Below are 24,529 nucleotides of genomic sequence, written 5' to 3'. Positions count from 1 at the left end.
GATTACAAGCACGCGCCACCATGCCCAGCTAATTTTTTGTAATTTTTAGTAGAGACGGGGTTTCACCATGTTGACCAGGATGGTCTTGATCTGTTGACTTCGTGATCCACTCGCCTCGGCCTCCCAGAGTGCTGGGATTACAGGCTTGAGCCACCGCGCCTGGCCGGCATGATCTTATAAGTGGAAAACCCTATGGACTTAGCAAAAAACTGTTAGAACTAATATCAGCAGTTCTAATATTTAATAGTTAGATACTAGAATTGATAATAGTAGTTGTAGAATTAATATATAGTAGTTTACTAGAACAGGAAAGTCGTAAGATACAAAACCAACATACAAAAATTCAGTCGTGTGCTTTTGATTAGTGTCAATACATTAAACATTTACAAGAAAAAAAGAAATAAAAATCAACAGCATTTCTATATGCTAATGAAAAAATTTTTGAAACACAAGGTTGTGAAAAATAGAAAAATAAATAAATAACAAGCTATCCAAAATTTAAAAAATAAACAATCACATTCACAATAGCTAAAAAGTAACAAAAATAAATAAGTTGGAAATAAATTGGTCAGGTATGTGTTAAAATCCATACTACCCAATGCAACCTGCAGATTCAATGCAATCCCTATGAAAATCCCAACATCATTTTTTATAGAAATAGAAAAAAACATTCTAGCCTATAATCCTGGCACTTTGGGAGGCCAAGGTGGAAGAACTGTTTGAGCTGAAGAGCTCATCTCTACCAAAAAAAAAAAAAGATTTAGCCAGGCCTGGCAATGCATGCCTGTGGTACCAACTACTCCAGGGGCTGAAGTAGGAGAATTGTTTGTTTGAGCCCAGGAGATTGAGGTTGCAGAGAGCCATGATTGTGACACTTCACTCCAGCCTGAGAAAGAGAGTGAGACCCTGTCTCAAAAAAGGAAAACAAAAACAAAAAACAACAGTCCTTTGCAGGGACATGGATGAAGCTGGAAACCATCGTCCCCAGCAAACCAACACAGGAACAGAAAACCAAACACCACATGTTCTCACTCACAAGTGGGAAATGAACAATGAAAACACATGGACACAGGGAGGGGAACATCACACACCAGGGCCTGTCAGGGGCTGGGAGTAAGGGGAGGGAGAGCATTAGGACAAATACCTAATGCATGAGGGCCTTAAACCTAGCTGACAGATTGATAGGTGCACCAAACTACCACAGCACATGTATTCCTATGTAACAAAGCTGCACACTCTGTACATGTATCCCAGAACTCAAAGTAAAACAAAACTAAAAATTAAAAAAGGAAAAAATATTAAAATTCATATAAAACTGCAAAAAAAAAAAAAAAAAAAAAAGCCAAGGCAACCATGAGCCAAAAGAACAAAGCAGGAAGTATTTGCTTCAGAGCTCTCTGTAGTTGACAAAGCTGGAGATATCATACTACCTGATTTCAAACTATACTACAAAGCTACACTAATCCAAACGGCATGAAATTGGCAAAAAAGGAAAAGATATATCAATGATTGGAACAGAATAGAGAGCCTAGAGATGAATCTAACTTATTCTTCAACAAATATGCCAAGAAGAAAAATACAGCTTTATTCAATAAATGGTATAGGGAAAACTGAATTTCCACAAACAGAAAAATAAAAGTGGACCCTTATTTCAACACCATGTATCAAAGTCAATTCAAAATGGATTAAAAACTTAAACATTCCTGGACTAATATGCTCAGGGAAACTGTCAAAAGAAGGGAAAAAAAGAGAGAGAGAAAGAAAGAGAGAAAGAAAGAATAGGGAAAACATACAAGACATTGGTTTGGGTAATGATTTTTTGGATTTGATCCCAAAAGCTCGAACAGCAAAATTAAATATAGACAAATGGTATTACATCAAACTAAAAACTTCTTAGTTCATGATGTTTAGCTGAAACAAACAAATTAGAAGGCTTCTGCACAACAAAGGAAAAAATCACCAGAGTAAAGAGACAACCTATGGAAAGGGAGAAAATGTTTGCAAGACAGACATCTGATAAAGGGTTAATATTCCAACACATACATGGAGCTCAAACAACTCAATAGCAGCAAAATAAAACAAAAAAGCAATTAAGACCTGCTTTCTGCTGACCAAGTCTTCTTCCTTACCCCTCCCTAACAAGAAGGAAGAAAAAAGGCAATTAAAAAATGGGTAAATCTTCCTTAATGTAGTGGTAAAATTTAAAATTAAAAATGTTTTGGGGCCAGCTCGGTGACTCACATCTGTAATCCCAGCACTTTTGAAGGCCAAAATAGGCAGACTGCCTGAGCCCAGGAGTTAGAGACCAGCCTGGCAACATGGCAAAACAGTGTCTACCAAAAAAAAAAAAAAAAATTAGCTGGGCTTGAGCCATGTTTGTGTCACACTGCACTTGATCCTGGGTGACAGAGTGAGACCATGTCTCAAAACAAAAACAACAACAATAAAAAACTTAAGTTGTAAAAATGGGTAAGATCAAGAGAGAAGGAAAGAAAAAATGCATAAGGAAACTGAATACACATCTAGTGACGCTTTTAAAGCCATGAACCCATTTTGGCACAAAAACTTTATCATTTGCAATCATTTTTTTGTAAATAATTTTTTGTAAAGCCATCAGATATAAGAGTGATTTTCTTCACCTGAGTACATGACAAGACGATGTCAAAATCAATATACGATCAAATCATCTGTACGGGCACTGTTAATCTAGAAGAAAGTGGTTACAGAGAGAGTAGGAAGAATTTAGGCCCACTTATTGAAGTAGGAAAAGAAAAAAAAAACTTCAGAGGTAGGCTTTGTCTCTCATAAAAATTAAGTCACTGTCTGTGTTGTGCTTGGGAGTTAGCAGCCAAAAACAAAGAATAAAAGAAGTCACTGTGAAAGGAAAAGAAAAAAAGAAAGAGTTTGCATCCATTGAAGTATGCAGAAAAAGAAAACAATATTTTTAAATAAAATAAGGGAGTATAGTTGGGAGCTTAGCAATGGACATACAGAATGAGTAATAGACACTATAGGTTCCAAAAGGTGGGAGGAAGGGAGGAGGTGAGGGGGATGAGGGATGAAATCCTACTACGTAGAATGTTCATGAATCTGGTGATGAGGATACTAGACAATATACTTCACCATATGCAATATATCAAAGCAGCAAAACTGCACTTGTACTCCTAAAACCATAAAAATGAAAAATTATCGTGTCTGAGACTTCTTTAAAAAATAATGAAAATTAAAAATAAAAAGTTTAAAAAGAAGCCAGGCGCAGTGGCTCATGCCTGTAATCCCAGCACTTTGGGAGGCTGAGGCGGGTGGATCACGAGGTCAAGAGATTGAGACCATCCTGGTCAACATGGTGAAAGCCCATCTCTACTAAAAATATAAAAAATTAGCTGGGTATGGTGGCACATGCTTGTAATCCCAGCTACTCAGGAGGCTGAGACAGGAGAATTACCTGAACCCAGGAGGTGGAGGTTGTGGTGAGCCAAGATCGTGCCATTGCACTCCAGCCTGGGTAACAAGAGCGAAACTCCATCTCAAAAAAAAAAAAAAAAAAAAAGAAAAGAAAAAACAAAACAACAACAACAAAAAACTCTGTTTGGTTCTTGTGGATTTTTGTCTGTTTGTTTTTTCCCTGAACATTTGATATTGTATTAAGATATATAACTAGATTAGATAGATATGGATTAAGATCTGACTTGTCTTGTGACATTATATCAGAATACAAAATCATAAGGTTTTAAATTGAGGAAATTCATGATATCTATTTAATACTTAGGTAAGTATATTTTGGGTAAATGGAGAAATTGAGTCTTATGGCATTTACATTTACATTTACATTTACATTCTTCTCCCCCTTACCTTTTGACTTTTAAAACACTTTTAATTTTGAATAAATTTCGATTTACAGAAAAATGGAAGCAGTAGTACAATTCCTTTATACCACTCATTCATAACCAGAACCGTGGGATACTGATCAAAACTAAGAAACCAATAATTCTTATTGCATTACTACTAGTTGAACTGCAGGCTTTGTTCATAGTTCACTACTTTTTCCACTAATACTATTTTTCTATTCCACAGTCCCACCTAGAATATCAGGTCGTGTCTAGTCATGGTTTTCCTTAGTCTCCTCTGCTTTGTGAATTTCTCACTCTTTCCTTGTTTTTCACAACCATTACAGTTTTGAGGAGTACTGATCAGCTATTTGTAGCATGTCTCCCAGTGTGGGTTTGCCTGATGTTTTTCTCATGATTAGGAAGAATACTAGAGACTGACTTGCCCTTCTCATAGCCTCACATCAGGAGTTCATGGGTTCAGTGTGGCTTATTGCTGATAAGGTTAATCTTGACCACCTAGGCAGGGTACTTACTATTTGCCAGTTTTCTCCACTATAAAGTTGCCTTTTTTCAGACCTTCTTATACTCTATTCTTTGAAAGTGAGTCATTAAGTCCTGCCTACCACTCAGGGCTCCATCTCCATTTTTAATAACTTGGGAAATATGTGGATAAATTTTTCTTATTGTTTGCACTGAGAATTTTAACAGTACCTATCATTTTTGTATGCTTTCTATATTCAATCCACTGTACTAAACATGCCATATCAATCATTTTTCGTAATGCTATAAATCTATGAGATAGAAATTTTATTTCATTTTAAGGATATGGAAACTGTTTCATAGATTGAGCAACTTCACCATCATCACACAGAGCAAGGGCATGAATCCAAGTCTGCTGGGTGCTAGAGCGCTTGCTTTTAACTATTAGGTTATATTGTTTCCTTGATAGACATCCCAAACCTTACCAAATCTGGTGGTGAAGAATTTTCACATTACTCTTTTTACTGGCTTCTTGGTTCCAACTTAATTAAAAGGTACATGTTTGGGGCAAGTATTTATATATTTCTGAACTATGTAACCTGAAAATTCACCATTTTTAGAAACCATATTACAAGTGATATGCATTCATATATGATGCGGATGTGGATCTGAGGATGACACAGTAACTGTATAAGGGCATGAATAGTAAATTAAAGAGGTTGGGCTGGACATGGTGACTCATGTCTGTAATCCCAGGTGGGACGATCACTTAAGATCAGGGGTTCAAGACCAGTCTGGCCAACATGGTGAAACCCCGTCTCTACTAAAAATGTAATAATTAGGTGGGCATGGTGGCATGTGCCTGTAATCCCAGCTACTTGGGAAGCTGAGGCAACAAATTTTTTAAAGACCCTAAACATAATCGCAATTTTTACTCAGAAGTAAAAGCACTTGGATGTTTCAGCTGAAATGTAATTTTTCTTTACAAACTGCCTACTACTAAACAGTGTTTTTACAGCAAATTCAAATATGGAACAAGTACCTAAAAAAGGTTTCAAAAACTAAGTAAATATAGATTAAAAATAAAAGGCTCCTGCAGAACTGTAAAAACAGAATAAATATATTAAACAAATTACTTAACCTTAAGTAGCACTTCTCTTCCTGGGGTGTAGGTTACAACAAAAACATCCTATGGCCCTAAAATCTTTCCATAACAGATACCTTCTTCAAAGTCCGAGCAGGAAATATCCATTGAAAGTAGCCCATTATAACCTCATATATACCCTAGAATGTGGACAATTCCCTTTTACATGTTTTAAACAATTTTCATATTTTGCATTACATAATGTGATGCTATACCTTTGCATGGATTTGCAGTTCTGTTTTCAACATTAATAGTTGGTCTCTCTATAAGCCTTTCATCTTTGTTCTCTACAAGCCTACATTCAACCCCTACCAGAGCTTAAAATGGGGTTTTCTTTTAGGATGATTACAGAGATATTAACTCTGAGGTAATGGACAATATATATGTCTTCCATGGACAAATGGCACTCTGGTTATTGGAAAGAACTGCTCTTCTGAGAGTGTCTCTAGAAAGAAGGTTACATTTCATTACTCTACAAGTTAAATGAATACAAAGATTGAAGCAAAGTGAGGTATTCTGATATGGTTACAGGGAATTTAGTGATACATAGAAGATAACTCACTTCCTTTTCATGTGTACTCTATAGGGTAAAATGATTAATTATTTTTCAGGACAAAAAAAGTCTAAATAAAATAGAGGTGTATAAAAACTATGTTTCCAGTGTGTTTTCTTAAAAATCATTATATTTTAAACAAAATACATTTTAAAGTATGCAGTCATATTCTCCTCACATACACATACTAATCAAATACCTGCTTGAAATTACTATTTTAAAAAACATTAAACTCGTATTCATCTGACAAGTATTTATCAGGTGCCCACTATGTTCTGGCCTTCGTGCAAGGAGGCTGCATTATGTTCTTTCCATTAGAGCTTTATTCTCTCCATTAAAACAGCTTCCTAGACTTAATCTCTTAAATGTTCTCAATAATTTATTGTTCTAAAAATCTAGGTTTTAATGGGGAAGAAAAAACCCTAGGACTAAAAATCCTGACAACTTTGACACATTAAATGGAAATCTTAGAAATATTGTAATGGAAGAAAATCATTGCATCCAAAAGCAGCAGGCCATTAAGAATGAGATGGAAACTGAGAGATTGCCTTTATTACTGAAATGGGGCACTTGATTCATTTCAGGAAAATGAATCAAGTATTCAAAAGTACATAAGGCACAATTTTTTGGAGGTTGAGGAAGTTGGATTTTTGCCCACCAAATTAAATCAGACAAATGTGGCCGAAGCATTCCAGTTGAAGTTGCACATACCTTAGAAGCACAGAAGAGAGTTATTCTACTTGGTGCAACTGAAATGACATAGACCACAAATATTGTTTCAACCTGTCTTCCATGATGTTCTTAAGTCAGTCAACATTGAACAGAGTGGGTTCTGGGTTCTGACTGGGCTCTGACTCCATGCAATGCTATACTCAACTCTTACAGAGGAAAATATGTTAGAGAGGTGGCACTAATATAAAAACAGGTAACATTTATGGCACTTAGTTTTCTAAAACAAAGATAAACATGATTATGGATTCTTTGCTATAAATTAAATTATGTTTTTAAAACCCAAGTATACTTGTTCAGTATGAAACATTTCAATTTGCGATAGAATTCACTATCTACCAGAATTCTATTAGCAAATGTGTTCAGTTAGAAGAAAATTATATGAACTAAACAAATATAGAGCCCCAGAACTTGTAAATAACAGGAATCAAAGTCAAAATTTAAGACACCTAAACCTATTCTCTTAGAACTAGAACACTTCTCAAACAATAGGCACTCAATTCAATTCTAAAGTCTTTTCCTTTCCTTCCTCCCTCCTTCCATAGCTGTAGAACATCGTCATCATGGCTGCTGAAACTAATGACCACTCTTAGCTCTCTTCCACAATAAATACCCCAGCTGAAGCAATTTCTCAGACCATAAGTCATATATGTGGCTGACTAGAGCCAACTGGTATATACTATGGGAGTTTATTTCTGGCCACATTGAGCTTTTAAGATACCCATAGATCCTAAAACCTATGCCTTGGCTTCTGATCTTGCCATGACTGCCTCAAAATAACCTAAAATTTCAAAACTGTACCCTAAATCTTCCCTATGGGCCCTTTCCAATGTTTTGAACAATTTTACCCTTGAACTCATATTTTTACAACTGATGAAGGAAAACATGCATGAAATCAATAATAATAATAGCTGTTTGTTTAGCTGTCACCCAAGCTAAAGTGGAGTGATCTCAGCTCCTGGGCTCAAGCAATTCTCCTACCTCACCCCCTGCCCCGGACTAGCTGGTCCTATGTGTATGTGCCACCACACCCTGCCAATTGTTGTATTTTTTTTCTAGAGATGAGGTTTTGCCATGTTGTTCAGGCTGGTTTGGAATGTCTTAAGTTCAAGCAATCTGTCCACCACAGCCTCCCAAGTAATACTAGTTTGAGTACAACAAGTACGTCAATGTACCAGATACTTACATGCAAATGGTAAAGAGGGAGAATTTACCCACTTGACCAGTTTCATTCAGGGTGGCACCAAAAAAGAAGATGACATTCAAACTGATCATTACAGGATAAGGGAGACCTGAGTAATTGGGGGAGAAAAGAAAAAGTTGGAACACAGAAACACAAAAAAAAACAGAAAGTTTAGCTTGCCTAGTGTAGGATCTTTGGAGAAATGTTGTTTTTTTTAAAGACACTATAAATTAAGATAACACCAGATCTTAAGATGCCCTTACACATACTTAAAGTATTTAATATATTGAAACAAGAGACGCTTACATTTCAGAGAGGAGTAATAGCTACCACGATCACGTGAAAGAATTCTAAAGGAGAAAATGCGTTAGAGATTGGAGTACCAGATATGGTAGCAGAATCTATGGCAATGGTTAAGTAGAAACCGAAAGATAGCGACGGAAAAATCAACTATTTTGAAGATATAATTACTAAGAATTGACAAATGAGGAAAGTAAAATGAGGTACTATGTATTTGTTTTCTAACTTGGGTTAAAGAAGCCATTAGTTTACACAAGGAACACAGACTAATTGTAAGGCTGTCTTTAGAAGGCAGGTCTGGATCTAAACACACTGAATTTTACAGAAAAAAAAAAAGAGGTTAAAATGTCTACACAATAGAAAAAGAGTTTACTATGGTACTCAGGAGAGTGAATAGGGCTGAATTTGTACATGAGGGAATCATAGGTACAAAACTGTTAGCTAACCTTGGGAGTGGGCAAAATTACCCAAGTAGAAAATGCTGAGCCAATAAAGAAGGCCAAGGTCCGAAACTTACTGAATTTATATATTTAGGGAGAGAGCAAATCAAGTATCAAGGGTTAAAACTGACAGGAAAATAAAAAAGAATATCAATGGTTCAATATTATATACAGCAAAAAGAATGTGAGGGTTCCAAAGTGGATGGGAAACCATTCTAAAAGGATTCAACGCCAGCACTGGTCATGAATTTGGCTGACTTTGACAGAGGAATCAAAGCAAAGTACGGAAGAGAAAACTTAATTGCCAGAGGAATGGCATGAAGAAAGGGGAAGGTCAGAGGATGCCCTAAGAGAGAAGACAAATGATTGGCTAGGATTGTGGAGACAAGGGCAGAGGTCACTGAGGACAGGTTAGTCCAGAAGAGGAGTATGGACAGTATCAGTCTCCAAATTAAGAGACAGATACTACTGACATATGCAGGAGCACATCCTGCACATCCTGTTTGATCGACGAGGCATTCAGAACTTAAATTGCTCTTTTGAAAAGTAGTGATGGCAAATCCAGCCTCAAGTCACATATACAATTGTGACTGATGATGCTTCCAACTGAGCACTGCAGAATAGAAAACTCTTCTCCCTTCCTAAAGACCTTATCAGAGACCCTCTGGGAACTGCAATACATTGGGTTTCTTATGGGCAATTGCCTTTTATACCTGATTCATTAAACACTTCTACATAAATACATTGTTCCAAAACATGACAAGTTTTAACATGTCCTAACTTAAAAATATAATTTAGGAATTTAAAAATCTTAAAACAAATTTAAATTTTCCAAACTTCTTTTTTGAGAAAAAATAAATTCTTACTAACCGTGGCGGGTCACAACTAAAATGTTTATAAGTTCTATTAGAAAGGACATGTTGAGCTTCGCACTATGGCTCATGCCTATAATCGCAGCACTTTGCAAGGTGAATCCCAGCACTGAGGTAGGTGAATCACTTGAGGCCAGGAGTTCAAGACCAGCCTGGCAAACAAGGAAAAATCCCATCTCTACAAAAATTAGCTGGGCATGGTTGTGCATGCCTGTAATCCCAGCTACTCGGGAGGCTGAGGCAGCAGAATTGCTTGGACCCAGGAGGCAGAGGTTGCAGTGATCTGAGATTGCGCCGTTGCACTCCAGCCTAGGTGACAGAGTGAGAAACTGTGTCCACAAAAAAAAAAAAAAAAGGATTCTAGTTCACATGCTATTAAAGCCCAGAGAGAGAGAATAAAATATATCTGCAGAATGAGGGAGTGAGTTCAGACAGACAAAATTACAAGTTTATTTTCATGTTTACAATTATAAGGCTTCCAAAAGAGATCTTTAAAAATCACTAATAGATGTTCATTGTTCTGGAGTGGTTGCACTCACTGTTATTTCCATATGCCCACACTTGGGTCTGCAATTTTATTTCTGCTTCTTGGGATGGTTCATGGTTTCCCTCCAGTTTGGAATAAGTCATGCCAATATGTGAACATCCACAGTTTCTATCTACTCAGCTTAGTTTTGTTTTCCTTTTTTCAATCTTATGACCCATGGAACATGATTTGTAACCAAACTTTATGATTTATTCCAGTACAATAAAGGCAGAAAACTTGATTTTCCTCATCAAAGTGCATATTTCCCCTTCAAGAAATGAAAATTCATTTGTAGTGGGGAAGAACGCTTAGCAAGAGCACCAATAGGAAAGGAAGCTAAAATATTTGACCAGCTTGGACAAGTCATTTTACTTTTCAAAGCTTAGTTCCCTCCTCCTTGTCTTTGATACTTCACAGGATTAAATGAGGAATGCATGGGATTGTGTGCACAGATTATCTTTTATTGTGAGTGGCACAGAGTAGATACTCAACTAATCACCATTCATATATCCACATGAAATTGTAGTTATGCCATTTTTGTGTCACCTTGGAAGGACTAATACACAGCTCGTGGGGTTTAACTTATTCTATCACACCCTTCCAACCACAACCACTGCACCCACATACCCCCACCTCCCAATCCCCTCCCCACCAACACATACACACAGGCGTGTACACACACACACAAACACTTACCCATACATCCACCTTTCCGCACAGGATCCTAAGTGAAACTTCATGAGAGACAAAATAAAGAGACATTTTATTTTCTTATTTGCTGTTAGGAAAGAGAAAAGTTAGAGCCCCTATGGGCATTATTGAGTAATCAACACCCTGAGTGCTGAATCTGAAAAAAAGCTTCCCTATCCCTATTCACTGCATGCCTTAAGATATCAAGCAGATACTCTACGCAATCCCTTCCAATAGACTACTGCAAGCTATTTCTTCCTAAAACACATTCTTGAAAACAATCAAATTATAAATTAATCCTTAAAGATTAGAAGATTGCAAGCAATAAAATAGTACAGAAGCTTGCAATTAAGATCATAAGCAGGAGATTGCAGAAGAGTTGCCAGAAACTGTGTTACATGATTAGCTATAACCAAAGGGAGAAAAACAAGTATGTATGTCCCTGAAGATAATCCGTGAACACAGAACAAGTTACAGGGGGAAATGCAAACTGTGAGGCCTCTAGCAACAGTCTATTAAATGCTAAAGAAACAAATCAAGCCAATAATGTAAAGTGGATATTACTAACTAGTAAGCTAAGAGCTTTTACATTCACTGCAAGTGTTTTTTGCAATAAATGAGAAGTCATGTACAGCCCCCAGTGTATTTCCCTCCCACTCCTTCATATTTGCACTCATTTTGTAACTATTTAGAGTCAGAGTGTAGCATTACTGCAGTGGCCAGATCTGGCTCAGAGTTCTTTAATGATAATTTCTAAGAATATACAGTATATAAATTCTTAGAGGTACCTAATCTGAATTTCAAGTGTTGAGTTGCTCTGGCAGAAATACTTTATTTTGAAATAGATTGTGGCAGGACATGTAATGAGAAATAAGTAATTTCCCCAAATAACACTGAAAACACCTTTGATCCTTAACCTGTGAATGCTTTCTGGTAACTTAAACATTCACATTAAAATTTTACATCACCGATGTATCCATTATGTTCACATGCTACACTTTTATAAATGCCCATGAATACCAGGGCTGCGTTGTTTACTACAGGGTGCACAGGAGGTTTTATGTTTGTTTGTTTTGTCTCATTTTGTTTGTGGGAAGAAGGAAGCTAAGTATAGCAAATAAACTATTCAAGTTTTATTTATTTTTTAGAACAGGAGCTTTTAGATTTTCATATATTTGATGAATCTAAATGTTTTCATCAAATAAATTTATGAACAAGACATAGTCTAAGTGCCCAACATCATTTGTAAAACCCCAAACACATTTCTTTGGTTAGAGTGGACCCCCCACTCATCTAGTTACACCTTAATTTACTCATTGCAAGTAAATGCATTGTGCTATGTGTCAGACGTCATATTAGGTACTGTGAAATGGGACGGTGACCCCCAAGATGGCAAAATCCTCACCTTCAAACAAATTGCATCCAAGTTGGAAAGACAAATACTAACCAAATAAATGCAACATACATATAGATATAAAATTACAAATCATTATTAAGTATGATAAAATAGAGCTACAGAATATTTTGAGAAAGATTAACTGTTGAGTGGTGAGTTCAAGATAAAGGGCATTTAAGCTTAAATCTAACTTCTAAAGAAGTAGGAATGGAGTAAAATATTAGATGCAGGAGAGAACTGAAAGATGGAGCAGAGTGAATTATATAATCCGAAAAGTGCTATATGTTCTTATTTACTATTGGGTACCTCTAAGAATTTATATACTGCACATTCTAAGGTACCTCTAAGAATTTATATACTGTGCATTCTGAGGAGAAATCAGAAAACCAGGGTCCTAATGAAGAGTATGACCAAATGAGGAGATTGAGAGTAAGGTATCGTCCCATTCTAAAATCCTCAAGTTTTGTGAGTGTTCTTTACTTCAAAGATCGATAAATTGGTATATTATTTAAAAAAAAGTATCTTATTTATTCAAATATTTATTTTGTATAGACTACATTTAATATTTTCATTTACTATGGACTAGTAGTAAAAACTTCTGCATATTTTCCACATGAAGCTAAAATTTTAAAATAGCATACAGTATTTTCAAAAAGCTACAAGAGAAAATTTTGAATAATTGCAACATAAAGAAATGACAAATGTTGCAGGTGAAGAATAGGCTAATTAGCCTGATTTGCTCATTACACACTGTACCCATGTATTGACCTATCTATCACTCTGTGTCCCCAAAATATGTAAAATTATTATATGTCAACTAAGAGTTAAAGGGAAAAAACATCACACAAGGGAATAGTACCATGGCATGTTAAATAATAAACTCACTTCAAATAATTGATAATGCCTTGAACTTTTAAGATGTTGTTACTGATAGTTACTAATAATTCTCACTAATGCACATGTGTCTTATTTACAAATAGCTATATTAAAGTAAAATTATATTTTCTTTAGACATGAAATAAATCTGTGAATAAAATAGAAAAAATAACACAGGAATGTTAATTCCCCAGAATTTATCATTGTCAAGAAACCTCTCATTCTCAAGGATGATAGTTCACAGATTTATCTTTCCTTAACATGTCAGAAAAATTATAATCATTTTTAAAAGTCAACTTATCTCATCAATATTGATAGTATTTTTCTGAAGCTGAAATTCTTTACCTTTTATTAGAATTATATACGTCTATGAAATCTTGATAAATTATCCACTAAAATCAACCAACCTCATTTTCTACCAAGGCCACATTCCAGTTAGAAACAAGTCAAGACTTGGTCCATTGCTAAATTTTCCCCATATTTTCCATCTCATAATCATCAACCTCTTGCACAAAATTTAACATCAAGTCATTTTTTCCTCACTGCAATAAAGTGATTTGTTTCAAAAAATCATTAGCAGTCATTTGAGTTCAGCCTACCTCCTAGGCCTTCTTCCAATATTCCTTGATCTTAGATCATAATCTTCTGTAACAAATGGTAAGATATTTCTTCTAAAACTAAGATGGACAAACAAGATGGAGAAAAGATAAATGAGTGTCCTAATGTGATTCAGTATACCTACAGAAAGGTCGCAATTTTTTTTAAAACTGGCTCTTGTGTGTTTATTTATCACTGATCTGGAAAAGAGAGCCCATATTTAATAAATCAAAAAGATAATATAAATTTAGTCTCTTGTACAGAAGGTACTGATTAAAAGGTAGGTACTCAACGTGCCATAAACTAATCATCATCAATGACATCTATTCCTTGCGTATTTTATCTTAAATGCTTAAGTACGTATTTGGAGATATTAAGTGCATATTTTCTACATTTTGGCCCTCCAGCCTATAATGATTTCCTTCTCACTTTTTAGTGTTGAAAAGTTCAAATTAACTTTTAAACTTTTAACACAAAGCCTGAAAAAATATAACTCTTGCTTGAACAAAACATCTAAGATTCGGGGGAACATGGAAGAAGCAGGAACTAGACTTCCTGGCTAACCACACCTCATTTCTTGCCCAACTAGATATAGATTTTCTGTACAAAGGACAGGACCCTCAGATACATTTATATATCTACAGAATAGGGGAAAAGAGACTTGTACTCAGGAATTTAGCAAAGCTCAGTATTTACCTACAAAGCTTTATAGAGTTTCTTACAGCCCAGCATAGTACGGAAGTAGTCAAATTACTTCTGATGCATTAAAGAGGATGGAGCTGATGGGACTCTGAGTACAAAAATGAAAGACCAAACAGCAGCAACCTGTTTACTCTTCTGAGGCTGAAATAAAACAATGGATGTGTCAATAGCTGATAGGTGGAGCTGTGGCCAGTAAAGCCCAAAGCTCATCTCTTCCCAACCCTATGTAATACTTGTCCTATCTCAGTGTCCCTTACCTCTCACACTCCAGTCCACCGGGCAAAAGGAAGAGAAAGCCTGAATTTAATACCATTTCATTTTTGCCATGCCAAAGAATGGAGAACCCAATTACAAATAATTCAACAACAACAAAAATGTTTCTTTTGTAGGTTGTCACCCTCTACAAAAGAGACTGTGCCACATGCTAAAGGTAGAGATAAATTCAAGAAATAATTTCTGCCTTAAATTAATGTTACAGTTAGTTAGGAGACAGAGTACAGGCACAGCAAAGGTAAACAAAAATGCAATGCAAGCTGTGCAATGTAAGAAGATCAGGTAACTATAAGATGGCTGGAGTTCCCGATTTTGCCTCCTTTCTGGAGGGATAACGAGCTTAATATTTAAGTCTTCCAGACTATGGTGCTGTAAATGCTTTCAAAGCATGTGTCTTCATTTACATGATTGGACCCTTGAGCCTACTAAACATGTCATATCTTAAAGTTGTCTTACAGCTACATTGAATCTTCTGTATTTGCCAGACCGCATACCTATATGCTAATGGATATAGACCAGTGTATGGGAGAAGCTGGAATGAAAAACTAGAAAATGTGCCTTTCTACCCAGAGCCATGAGATCAAGCATTATTTCAAAAATCACTAAACTTGATGTACTATATTTAGTTCTAATTAGGAAAAAAATCCCAATACTTATGACTTGCCCATAATTCAGAGGATCTTGAAAATCTAGCATTGAATGTGAGACAAATTGGCAAACATTACCTTAGAAATTATACTTACATTGAACTAAAAGAAGACATTTATGGGGAATAACCTATCTGCTATTTTCTTCTCTGGATTCCAGGACAAAGAAATCATTAACTGATAATAATCATATTGTTGGTGGGATCTATTGATTTCAAATCACACTCACTGGAGATGTTAATCTGTAAGCAAGATCATTTTCCTTTTATTTAATCAATAAGATATTTTTCTTAGAAAATCAGCTCATTTTGCACCCCTTGCTTCTCTGCTCACTAAAGCTCCAGAACACGACAACTAATTATGTAAGATTATTACAAATGCTGCTTGTAAAAAATATCAAAATAAAAAATAATTCATAAAATCAAAAACTTTTGAAAACCTCATAAAATTATCACACAAGAAATAACGTTAGAGAAAAATGAGGGTATATGCATACTCTCACTTAAAAGTGGGAGCTAAATGAAAGTGGGAGCTAAATGTTCCCACAAACAGGGGAACAACAGATACTCATACTACTTGAGGGTGAAGGGTGGGAGGAGGGAGAGGAGCAGAAAAAAATAACTGTTGAATACTAGGCTTCGTACCTGGTTGAGGAAATAATCTGTACAACAAAGTATTGCAACACAAGTTTACCTAAATAACAAATCTGCACACATATCCCTGAACCTAAAATAAAAGTTAAAACAAAAAAGAAAGAGGAGGATATAGCTCAGGGTTACATAAAATTTTGTACCAGTAAAAATAGATAGATAATAGGTAGGTGGGTAGATTAGATAGATGATTAATAGATAGATACATAGAATCCATACTGTGCAAAGAGAGTGCTAAATATAGAGAAGAATTAAGATGCAAGAATAACTAAACATGCAAACATTATAAAAATATATAATTACTTGCTCTGAATATTTAAAATTAAAGTATATTTTACCATTTGTTTATGGGCCAAAAAGAAAAAAATAAAGAAATCCTTTTCAGCACTATAACTCCAGGCAACTCTCAAGTGCTGGTTAATTTCTAAACAGTGTGTGTGTGTGTGTGTGTGTGTGTGTGTGTGTGTGTTATTGTGGCTTTCTGTTTTTGTCTGCATGTCTGCTTTGTCCTCCCTGCCACATTTCAGAAAGAGGCAATGATAATGATGCCCTATTGATGGAACTCTTCCTGTGAATCCCTCCAGAGTTGCTGGCAAGACCACAGATAGAATATTGCTTGTCAAATACTCATCTCTGGATCTAGTACAACTTGCACAACATTCCCAGTCAGGGGGCTGAGTGCAGGCAGTATTATTTAGATTAGAAGAAATGGCTGTGGTGGCACCATGATTTTTATTAACCACTGAAAGATGACTTGTACTCTTAATTATAAATGTCTTAAGTACAGGGGCAATTCATGCTTTTCTGTTTTCTTTTATTTCTATATTCTCTTTATCACAGTTCAAGAACATAGTAACCAACAAATAATTCGTTGTAGAATTGAATCAAAGTCAACATAATAAGACATTTTAATCTAAGATTAATATCCAAAAATATGAAGGGCAAAAGGGACTAAACTAAACAATTGGAATTGCTAGGCAAGCCAGGTAGTGGTTATGCTGTATTTTTAAATAACTTAATGGTATATAAGAAATAGCTCTATTGCTTGTTCTTTTTCTGATGCTTCAGAGTTTCCTATCAAGAATGATATGTGAAACCAAGCCCATGTAATGCAGGAATTGTCTTTCACAACAAAACATGTTTTTCTTTGTTGTTGTTTTTGTTACATTTTTTAAAATTTCTGTGGGTACATAGTAAGTGTATGTATTTATGAGGCACATGAGACGTTTTGATACAGGCATGCAGTATAAAATAATCACATCTTCATTCAAAGAGACAAACACATAAAATAGTATTTCTTTTAAAACATCTTCCAAATCATTAGGAAAAATGGAATTTGAATTTTATTGAACTACTAGGAGAAAAAATCATTTTTATACATGATGTATAGATTCAAGAAACTATTAAAACCATTCTGTTTACAAAAAAATGTGTTTCTATGCTCAACTAACAATTGAATTTATTTCTAGTAGTGCATAATAACATTTATTATTTCACAGCGTTTCATCCTTTACTGCACGTAGTAATTGGCTCTGGGAGAAATTACATAGCTGCTTAAAGCCACTGTTCATAGATCCTTACTTTTAAATCATTATTTATATATATATGGCATCATAAGGAAACCGAGAAAACAAATCAAATGAGATAGCTGGAAAAATATAAAAACATAATTTATCAAACACAGTTTAGAATTTTTTTTAATAATGATAGTAGAGGATAAGTATTGATTTTTCTTCTCTATTTAGCTTCTAGTGGGTCTATATTAAAAACTGAAACATTTGGCCCTGAATCAAGGCCAGCAGTTTGGTGATGCTGTTGGTTTCAAACAGGAGCCTAAAGAATTATCTTTGGTCTGTTGGCCATTTCATAACTTCGAAAATGTAGTGGTCAATTTATTAGAAAGAAACATGAGTAATTTGTTACAGATGTGGGCTAATATTTATTTATAGAATTAATACGAGGGTTCCAAAATATCCATAAAATATTTATAATTGTTAAAAATAAATAAATAAATAAATAAAAACTAAAACAAACTCAATTTAGAAAACCTAGTTCTAAGATTGTGTGCTTCAACTTGCTACTAAAAACACTTTTCTTATGATGCGCTTAGAATTTATCATAAGAAATTCCAAGAAAAATAAAAAGTAGAACTATTCTAATAGCATTTTTTTTTTTTGAGATGGAGTTTTGCTCTTGTTACCCAGGCTGGAGTGCAATGGCGCGATCCTGGCTCATGGCAACCTCCGCCTCCTGGGTTCAGGCAATTCTCCTGCCTCAGCCTCCCGAGTAGCTGGGATTACAGGCATGCGCCACCATGCCCAGCTAATTTTTTGTATTTTTAGTACAGACGTGGTTTCACCATGTTGCCCTTGATGGTCTCAATCTCTTGACCTCGTGATCCACCTGCCTCGGTCTCCCAAAGTGCTGGGATTACAGGGGTGAGCCACCGCGCCTGGCCTCTAGTAGCATTCTAAATGCTAAATTTGCCTTCAGAAATAAAGTAGTTGTTTTTTAATATTTATTTAGTATGCTAACAGATGAGTGCTCTTGAAACTGTTCTTTTTAGTTGACTGTGCTCTATGCTGAATTGCAGACAGGCATGTACTGATCTATTGTGAGGATTATTACTCATAATACCCAAGGTTTTCTTAAATAAGTCTCAGTTGTTCTCCAGGGCAACACTTGGCAAAAGAAGAAAGAAAAATAACTATGAAGCTCAGTTACAGAAACATCTTCTTTAGTTTTATGATTTACCACGAAAATAACTAAAGTTAAACATACTGGGTTTAGTTCCAAAATGAGACGTATAATTATCTGATGCCTCTGCTATGCAAGTTTTAAGGAAAAATGCATTTTCTTAAAGATCACTGAACAATTCAATAAGAAACCTTTCCACTGACCATATGTCCAAACTGTGTGTTAAAGTTCTGAAAAGCAATAAGACATTTGAAAAGAAATCTGTGTAGTTAGTTTCTGGTTGCTATGAAACTAAGGAAAAAATTATGGTTCTAGATATCACCTTGAGTCCTGTTAATCTTGGTGTTTATCTTTGTGTGAACATTTTTTCAGTGATCAAATTAGATACTATTTGTGAAGAACTTGAGATCCCATTAAATTATTCTACTCGCAAAGGATTATTTGTGTCAGGTGTGTTTCACATAAGGACTTAATTATTTGCATGGAGACCAAAAATTAGGTTGTAATATTGCCTATGCATCAAATAATAAAGACACTAAACAATCTTATTATTTATGCCATGAAGTTCTTCCTGAGATGAAGAAAATATTTATGGCTATTTAATGTTTTGAACAATGGTTCTCTTTCTTATCTTTTATTTTGGACAAATTTTCTTTTTCATTTTGTTTCCTTTTGATCCCTAAGTTTCAAAGAAGACTCATAATGACTACATATTACTCATTACTCTCTATGCATGTCAAAAAGTTAATTTTTATATGTGGCACTACCTTTTCCAGAACAGAAGATGGCATTTTCTTGTTGCCACAGACTCAGGTGAATCAGCTTTTGTATCTTCCAAGATTTCTCATGCATTCTCAACCTTCTAGAAATGGCAAATTCAATTTACAGAATACAGATATCCCAGAAGCTTCATGACAATGAACAGGGCACATTTGGAATGTTTTGCTAGAATTGTATGTAAAGCAACTGTACTGTAAATACTAAAAACAAATGAAGAACCTTTAAATTATTTTCTTTACACTAATCTTAACTATCTAAAATTTGGGAAAGAATCTATAATTTACATAAAACCCACAGAAGTTCTTAGTCTCATACTGCTCGTGTGGAAGAAAACACAATATATCAATACATTTTAATAACCTTCTTCAAATTGAATTAAAGATGCATGCTAAAGAGGAGATGTTTTACAGAAGAAAAGTACTAATTGACAGATGAGGTCAACCTGCATGAGCGCTATGCCTGTACTATGAATCCACAACCTGTAAGTTTACATTAGAACAATAAAGCAACTACAGAATAGGCCAGGACTTCTCTGAAGATCAGCACTCAGACTCCCAATGCTAAGGATGTTGGCAATAAGGATGCCTTGTCTTCGTCTGAAAAAATAAAGAAAAATATTTCTTTAAAAATATGTATCTGCCTGTAATCCCAGCACTTTGAGAGGCCAAGGCAGGTAGATCATTTGAGGTCAGGAGTTTGAGACCAGCCCGGCAAACATGGTGAAACCCCATCACTACTAAAAATATAAAAATTAGCTGGGCATGGTGGTGCACCCCTGCAGTCCCAGCTACTCTGGAGGCTGAGGCAGGATAATCGCTTGAACCCAGGAGGTGGTGGTTGCAGTGAGATGAGATAGCACCACTGCACTCCAGCCTGGGCAACAAAGGACACTCTGTCTCAAAATAAAAAATAAAAAGAAAAGGCATAGATTTGCAGTAATCCTCTTTTGATCACCTGATGCCTTAAACAACAGAACTTTCCATAATGTCCCCCCTCCCAATTTCTAAGCTTATTGGTAGAGCTGAGCCAAAGCCTGGATCCTCTGCAGGGTGACGATACACTGCTTAGATACATTTTAGAAGTACAGGAACAAAGGCTGAGACATGCCAGGCAGAGCAGTGAAGTGGGTATGGTCCCTGCCAGGGCTCCAGCTTCCTCTTTCTCTTGTTTCTTCCTCTGTAAATAACAATATTACCAGTTTTAAATAGTTACTAAAGCTTAATGAATTTCCTCTCCGAAATCATGTGCATTTTAAAAGAAAAAAAATCTCTGAATAACTGAATGCATCATCTTCCCAAAATACCCATCTCTCTAGATTTCCTAACTCAGTGGATGAAATTTAAATCTTCCCAGTCACCCATATTAGCAACCTGAGAGTATGTCTGAGCCTCCTTCCTCCGCCACATTCAATCCATTACCAAGCCTGGATGGGATTTTTCTCATAAATAATTCTCAAATCCATGACTTCTATATCCCAACTAATCTGCTCTAGTTCCTATCTTCATTATCTGCCAAAAAGAAAACAGCCTCTCAGCTTCAGCTGCATCTCTTTTACTCCATTTCTATTCAGATGCCGGAGGGAGTGCTCCAATAAATAAATCACATTTCGATACTCTCCTGCTTAAAAGCCTTTATTGTTTCAAAGGTAGAGCTAAACTCCTTCAGCTTTTGCACGAGGCCCTCCATTTCTGCCCATTCAGCATGTTCCGCCGATTTTCTTCTCTATCTCAAATTGCTCTATGGAATTCTCTGCTTTGCGTCAGAATGGATCATTTCTTTCATCGTGACTTCTGTAAAGACTAGAGAAAGTACACTTTCTGTCTATATTTAATTACTCAAGTTCAGACTTTAAGATGGAATGTTCGTCACAGCTTGTTACTTATCTTTTATCTTAATTGCTAGCAAGAGAGATCCATATATCGCTGGAACCAATTAAATGAACTTTGTGCATCATACTTCTTTAGGGAAAGACACCTGGGAATAGCTGCTCTCTTTCCATATCACCCAAGGTCCAGAGTGAGCGGTTTCACTGTTAATTTTACCTTAAAACTTTTCTCAACTGTGCATAAGTCATTGACTCTTAATAATTCCTCCCGCTGCACTTACAAACATCCCCTTTACCATAGGAGACATGAGTTTTACCAGTCAGTACTCATGCAGTCTACCCTTGAATCTGAGCCAGATTTTAATCCTGAAAAAATCCAAACACCAAAATCAAACTAAAATACTCAGATATGTTAGACAATTTACCATATTCTGGAGAATACAAAGCATGTCATTTCTCAATGATACAAAATTTTAAATAAATATTTGTTAGGAATTTATTAATGTGGGTCTTGCCTTTTATCACCACTACATCCTGTTATGTCTTATTTGTATATTTTACATGTATCAAATCTCTACTGTATGCCAGATACTATTGTCACTAAGTTTATAATATGATGACTTGTATTTTACTACATTAAGTAAAAGAAAACCTCCCAGGTTCTGGTCTATTTGTTCAACCAAGAAAATATCAGAAAATATATATCATGTGATTACATTTCACTAAAAACTCTGATTTGTAATAGTGACAATCTAACAACATTCAGAAATAATTTTTAAAGTCACTGGCCATGTAAATGTCTAAAAGAGTACATTAGTGAAACAGAGAAAAGTTATGCCACAGTTTACTGCTGTATGGCAGAATACTGAGGGAGATGACCAAGCTACATTTTACGCATGAAGCACCATAATTTTCTATGCTCCATAAAACACTTCAGATCTCATTAAAACCAAGTGAACAATGCCAATAAGAGTAGCTAAGGCCAACTTTTGCTTTCTTCTGTATTGGGTTAATTTAACCTAAAAAAAAAAAAAAAAGAATTCCACAGACCCTTAACTTTCAATTACAATGCCATCTTGTGGAAAATTCAGTAGCAATGAAAAGACTCCTAAGAATCTTAATGCAATAGTTAGCAAACTACTATGGAAACATGGCAGATCAATAAGAACTTAATACACCAATGGGCAATGTTTGTATCAAAGTTTTCTAATTCTGCAAGGTATAAAGCACTTCAAGAGGCAGACTATATTCCATATTATTAGGATCCAGCCAACTACACTATCATAAGAAAGGGAAGTGGACGTACTATGTATCACTGTCAGATGGAAGATAGAAAGAAAACATATGGAAACAAAGTTTTCTACTGTCTAAATTAATTTTCTACTTTGTGAATGATATAGAACTTACTCTAGCTGCCCCAGGCCAGCTGATGACCTCTATCAGAAAGCTGAAGCTTTTCAGTGGCCTCAAGAAATTCTGTTTTTCACAAAGTATCTGGCAAGACCATGGGGAGGTATTGGGCGACTGTTAGTTATATGAGATCCCTATGGATCATAACTAGGTCATATATAATAATTATTTACACAATGTTAATCATAGACTCTTTGATATATAAGGTATCAAAAGAATTGGCTAAACATTAACTTTATTTCAGAGAAAAGTAATTGGTATTATAATGGTTATATAACTGGGGGTACAGAGTAGAGGTTATGAGTGCAGGATCTGTAGGTAGACAGGCTGAGGTTTAGTCTAGATGAACTCCAACACCTTGAGCAAATTACTTAATCTCTAAAATTCCTAATTTGTAAACTGGAAGTGATAATGAATACTCCTCTCAATGGGTTGTTGTACTGACAAAATGAGCTAATATATAAAGTAATAAGACAAGTGTCTGCAGTGAGCAGTCAAAAATGTTTAGTGCCTATTACTACTCAAGATTATTCAACTCATTAGTAACAGACTCAGAACTGGAGGTCAGGTTTATCCGCTCCCAAACCAACTAAGCTCCCAAACCTAGCATGCCATGTCAAAAGTAGCAATGACTTCAGTGTTTAGAGGACAGAGATTTGGTAAAAATAACCATGAAAAAGTCACACTAGCAACTACTTTTTAGAGCAATGAAAGGCAGATTCTGGTCACCAGCTAGTCAGTATTCAGATCTCAGTTGACTCATTTTAAGGGGGCAACAAATTTATTAGGGGAAATGGGAAAGGGTAGAAAGGAAAGTTTTGTTTAGATATTAGTGCTAACGTTGTGCTTTTCATTTAAAAAGTAAGAAAAAAGATGAGTAAAAAGACACAATAACAAAAGTCCGCCTAAAATATTTTTAAATAACCAAATCCTATACTTATCCATTGAAGCAGTAATGACAACACATTTTCCTAAAAAAGTAAGGAACCAATTCTAAGAGAACCAAAGAATATATTTTTGTTTAAAAATACTTATTTTATGCTAAGAGTGATATGGTTTGGATTGTGTCCCCACCCAAATCTCATGTCAAATTGTAATCCCCAGTGTTAGAGATGAGGCCTGGTGGGAGGAGATTGAAACATGGTGGTGGATCTCCCCTTGCTGTTCTGGTAGTGAATGAGTTCTCACAAGATCTGGTTGTTTAAAACTATACAGCATCTTCCCCTTTGCTCTCCTCCTCCTCCCACTCTAGCCATATAAAATGTGCCTGCTTTCCCTACTGCCATGTTTGTAAGTTTCCTGAGGCCTCCCCAGAAGCAGATGCCTACATAGCCTGCAAAACCATGAACCAATTAAACCTCTTTTCTTTATAAATTGCCGAGTCTCAAGTAGTTTTTTATAGCACTTTGAGAATGAACTAACACAAAAAGTTATTCTGTTATTGCCTTGATCATTATGCTTTCTAGTAGATAATGTTTTGAAGATGTGAAAAGAGATGTAAGTAAATACATTTGTATTTCAAAATGAGCAACTAACTGTACTCTAAATTATATTATGTGCAAATTATTATTAACCAGTTTACCTGATTTGGTATTGTCCTTTAGTTCAAAACTCTTCTACTTAGAGTATGTGTGGGTTAACTTCAGCTTTATAATACAACATCTGAAATAACAGTTGCTTAAACAGAACAGAAGTTTATTTCTTTTATATTTAAAAGTAGCCTGGAAGTGAGCTGGTAGAGTAGCACCTCAAAGTAGTATTCAGATTCAGATTCCCTCCAGCTTACTTCACAGCTGTTCCCAGAAGACAACTGTCTCCTTCATGGTCCATGCTGGTGTCTACATGTAAAGCTATAACATCACATCCAATACCTAAGCATGAGGGTAAAAAAGGAGACTAAGCCCCTTTTCAAGAGAGATTCCCTAAATG

General features: G+C 35.5%; 1 protein-coding gene and 1 non-coding gene across 10 annotated transcripts in view; one reads left to right on the top strand and one right to left on the bottom strand.

The window, feature by feature from the left end:
• The window catches only part of MARCHF1 (membrane associated ring-CH-type finger 1), a 933,735-nt gene that overhangs the window by 840,767 nt on the left and 68,439 nt on the right, over positions 1–24,529 (bottom strand). The window lies entirely within an intron of this gene.
• On the top strand, positions 17,667–17,799 carry LOC118152599 (small nucleolar RNA SNORA2/SNORA34 family). The gene has a single exon (XR_004741342.1). It is a non-coding gene; the product is annotated as a small nucleolar RNA SNORA2/SNORA34 family (small nucleolar RNA).

Source organism: Callithrix jacchus, chromosome 3, assembly GCF_049354715.1.
Source record: "Callithrix jacchus isolate 240 chromosome 3, calJac240_pri, whole genome shotgun sequence".
Classification (NCBI taxonomy): Eukaryota; Metazoa; Chordata; class Mammalia; order Primates; family Cebidae; genus Callithrix; species Callithrix jacchus.
The sequence above is the reverse complement of the archived record's forward strand: the minus strand, read 5'-3'. Positions and strand labels throughout refer to the sequence as shown.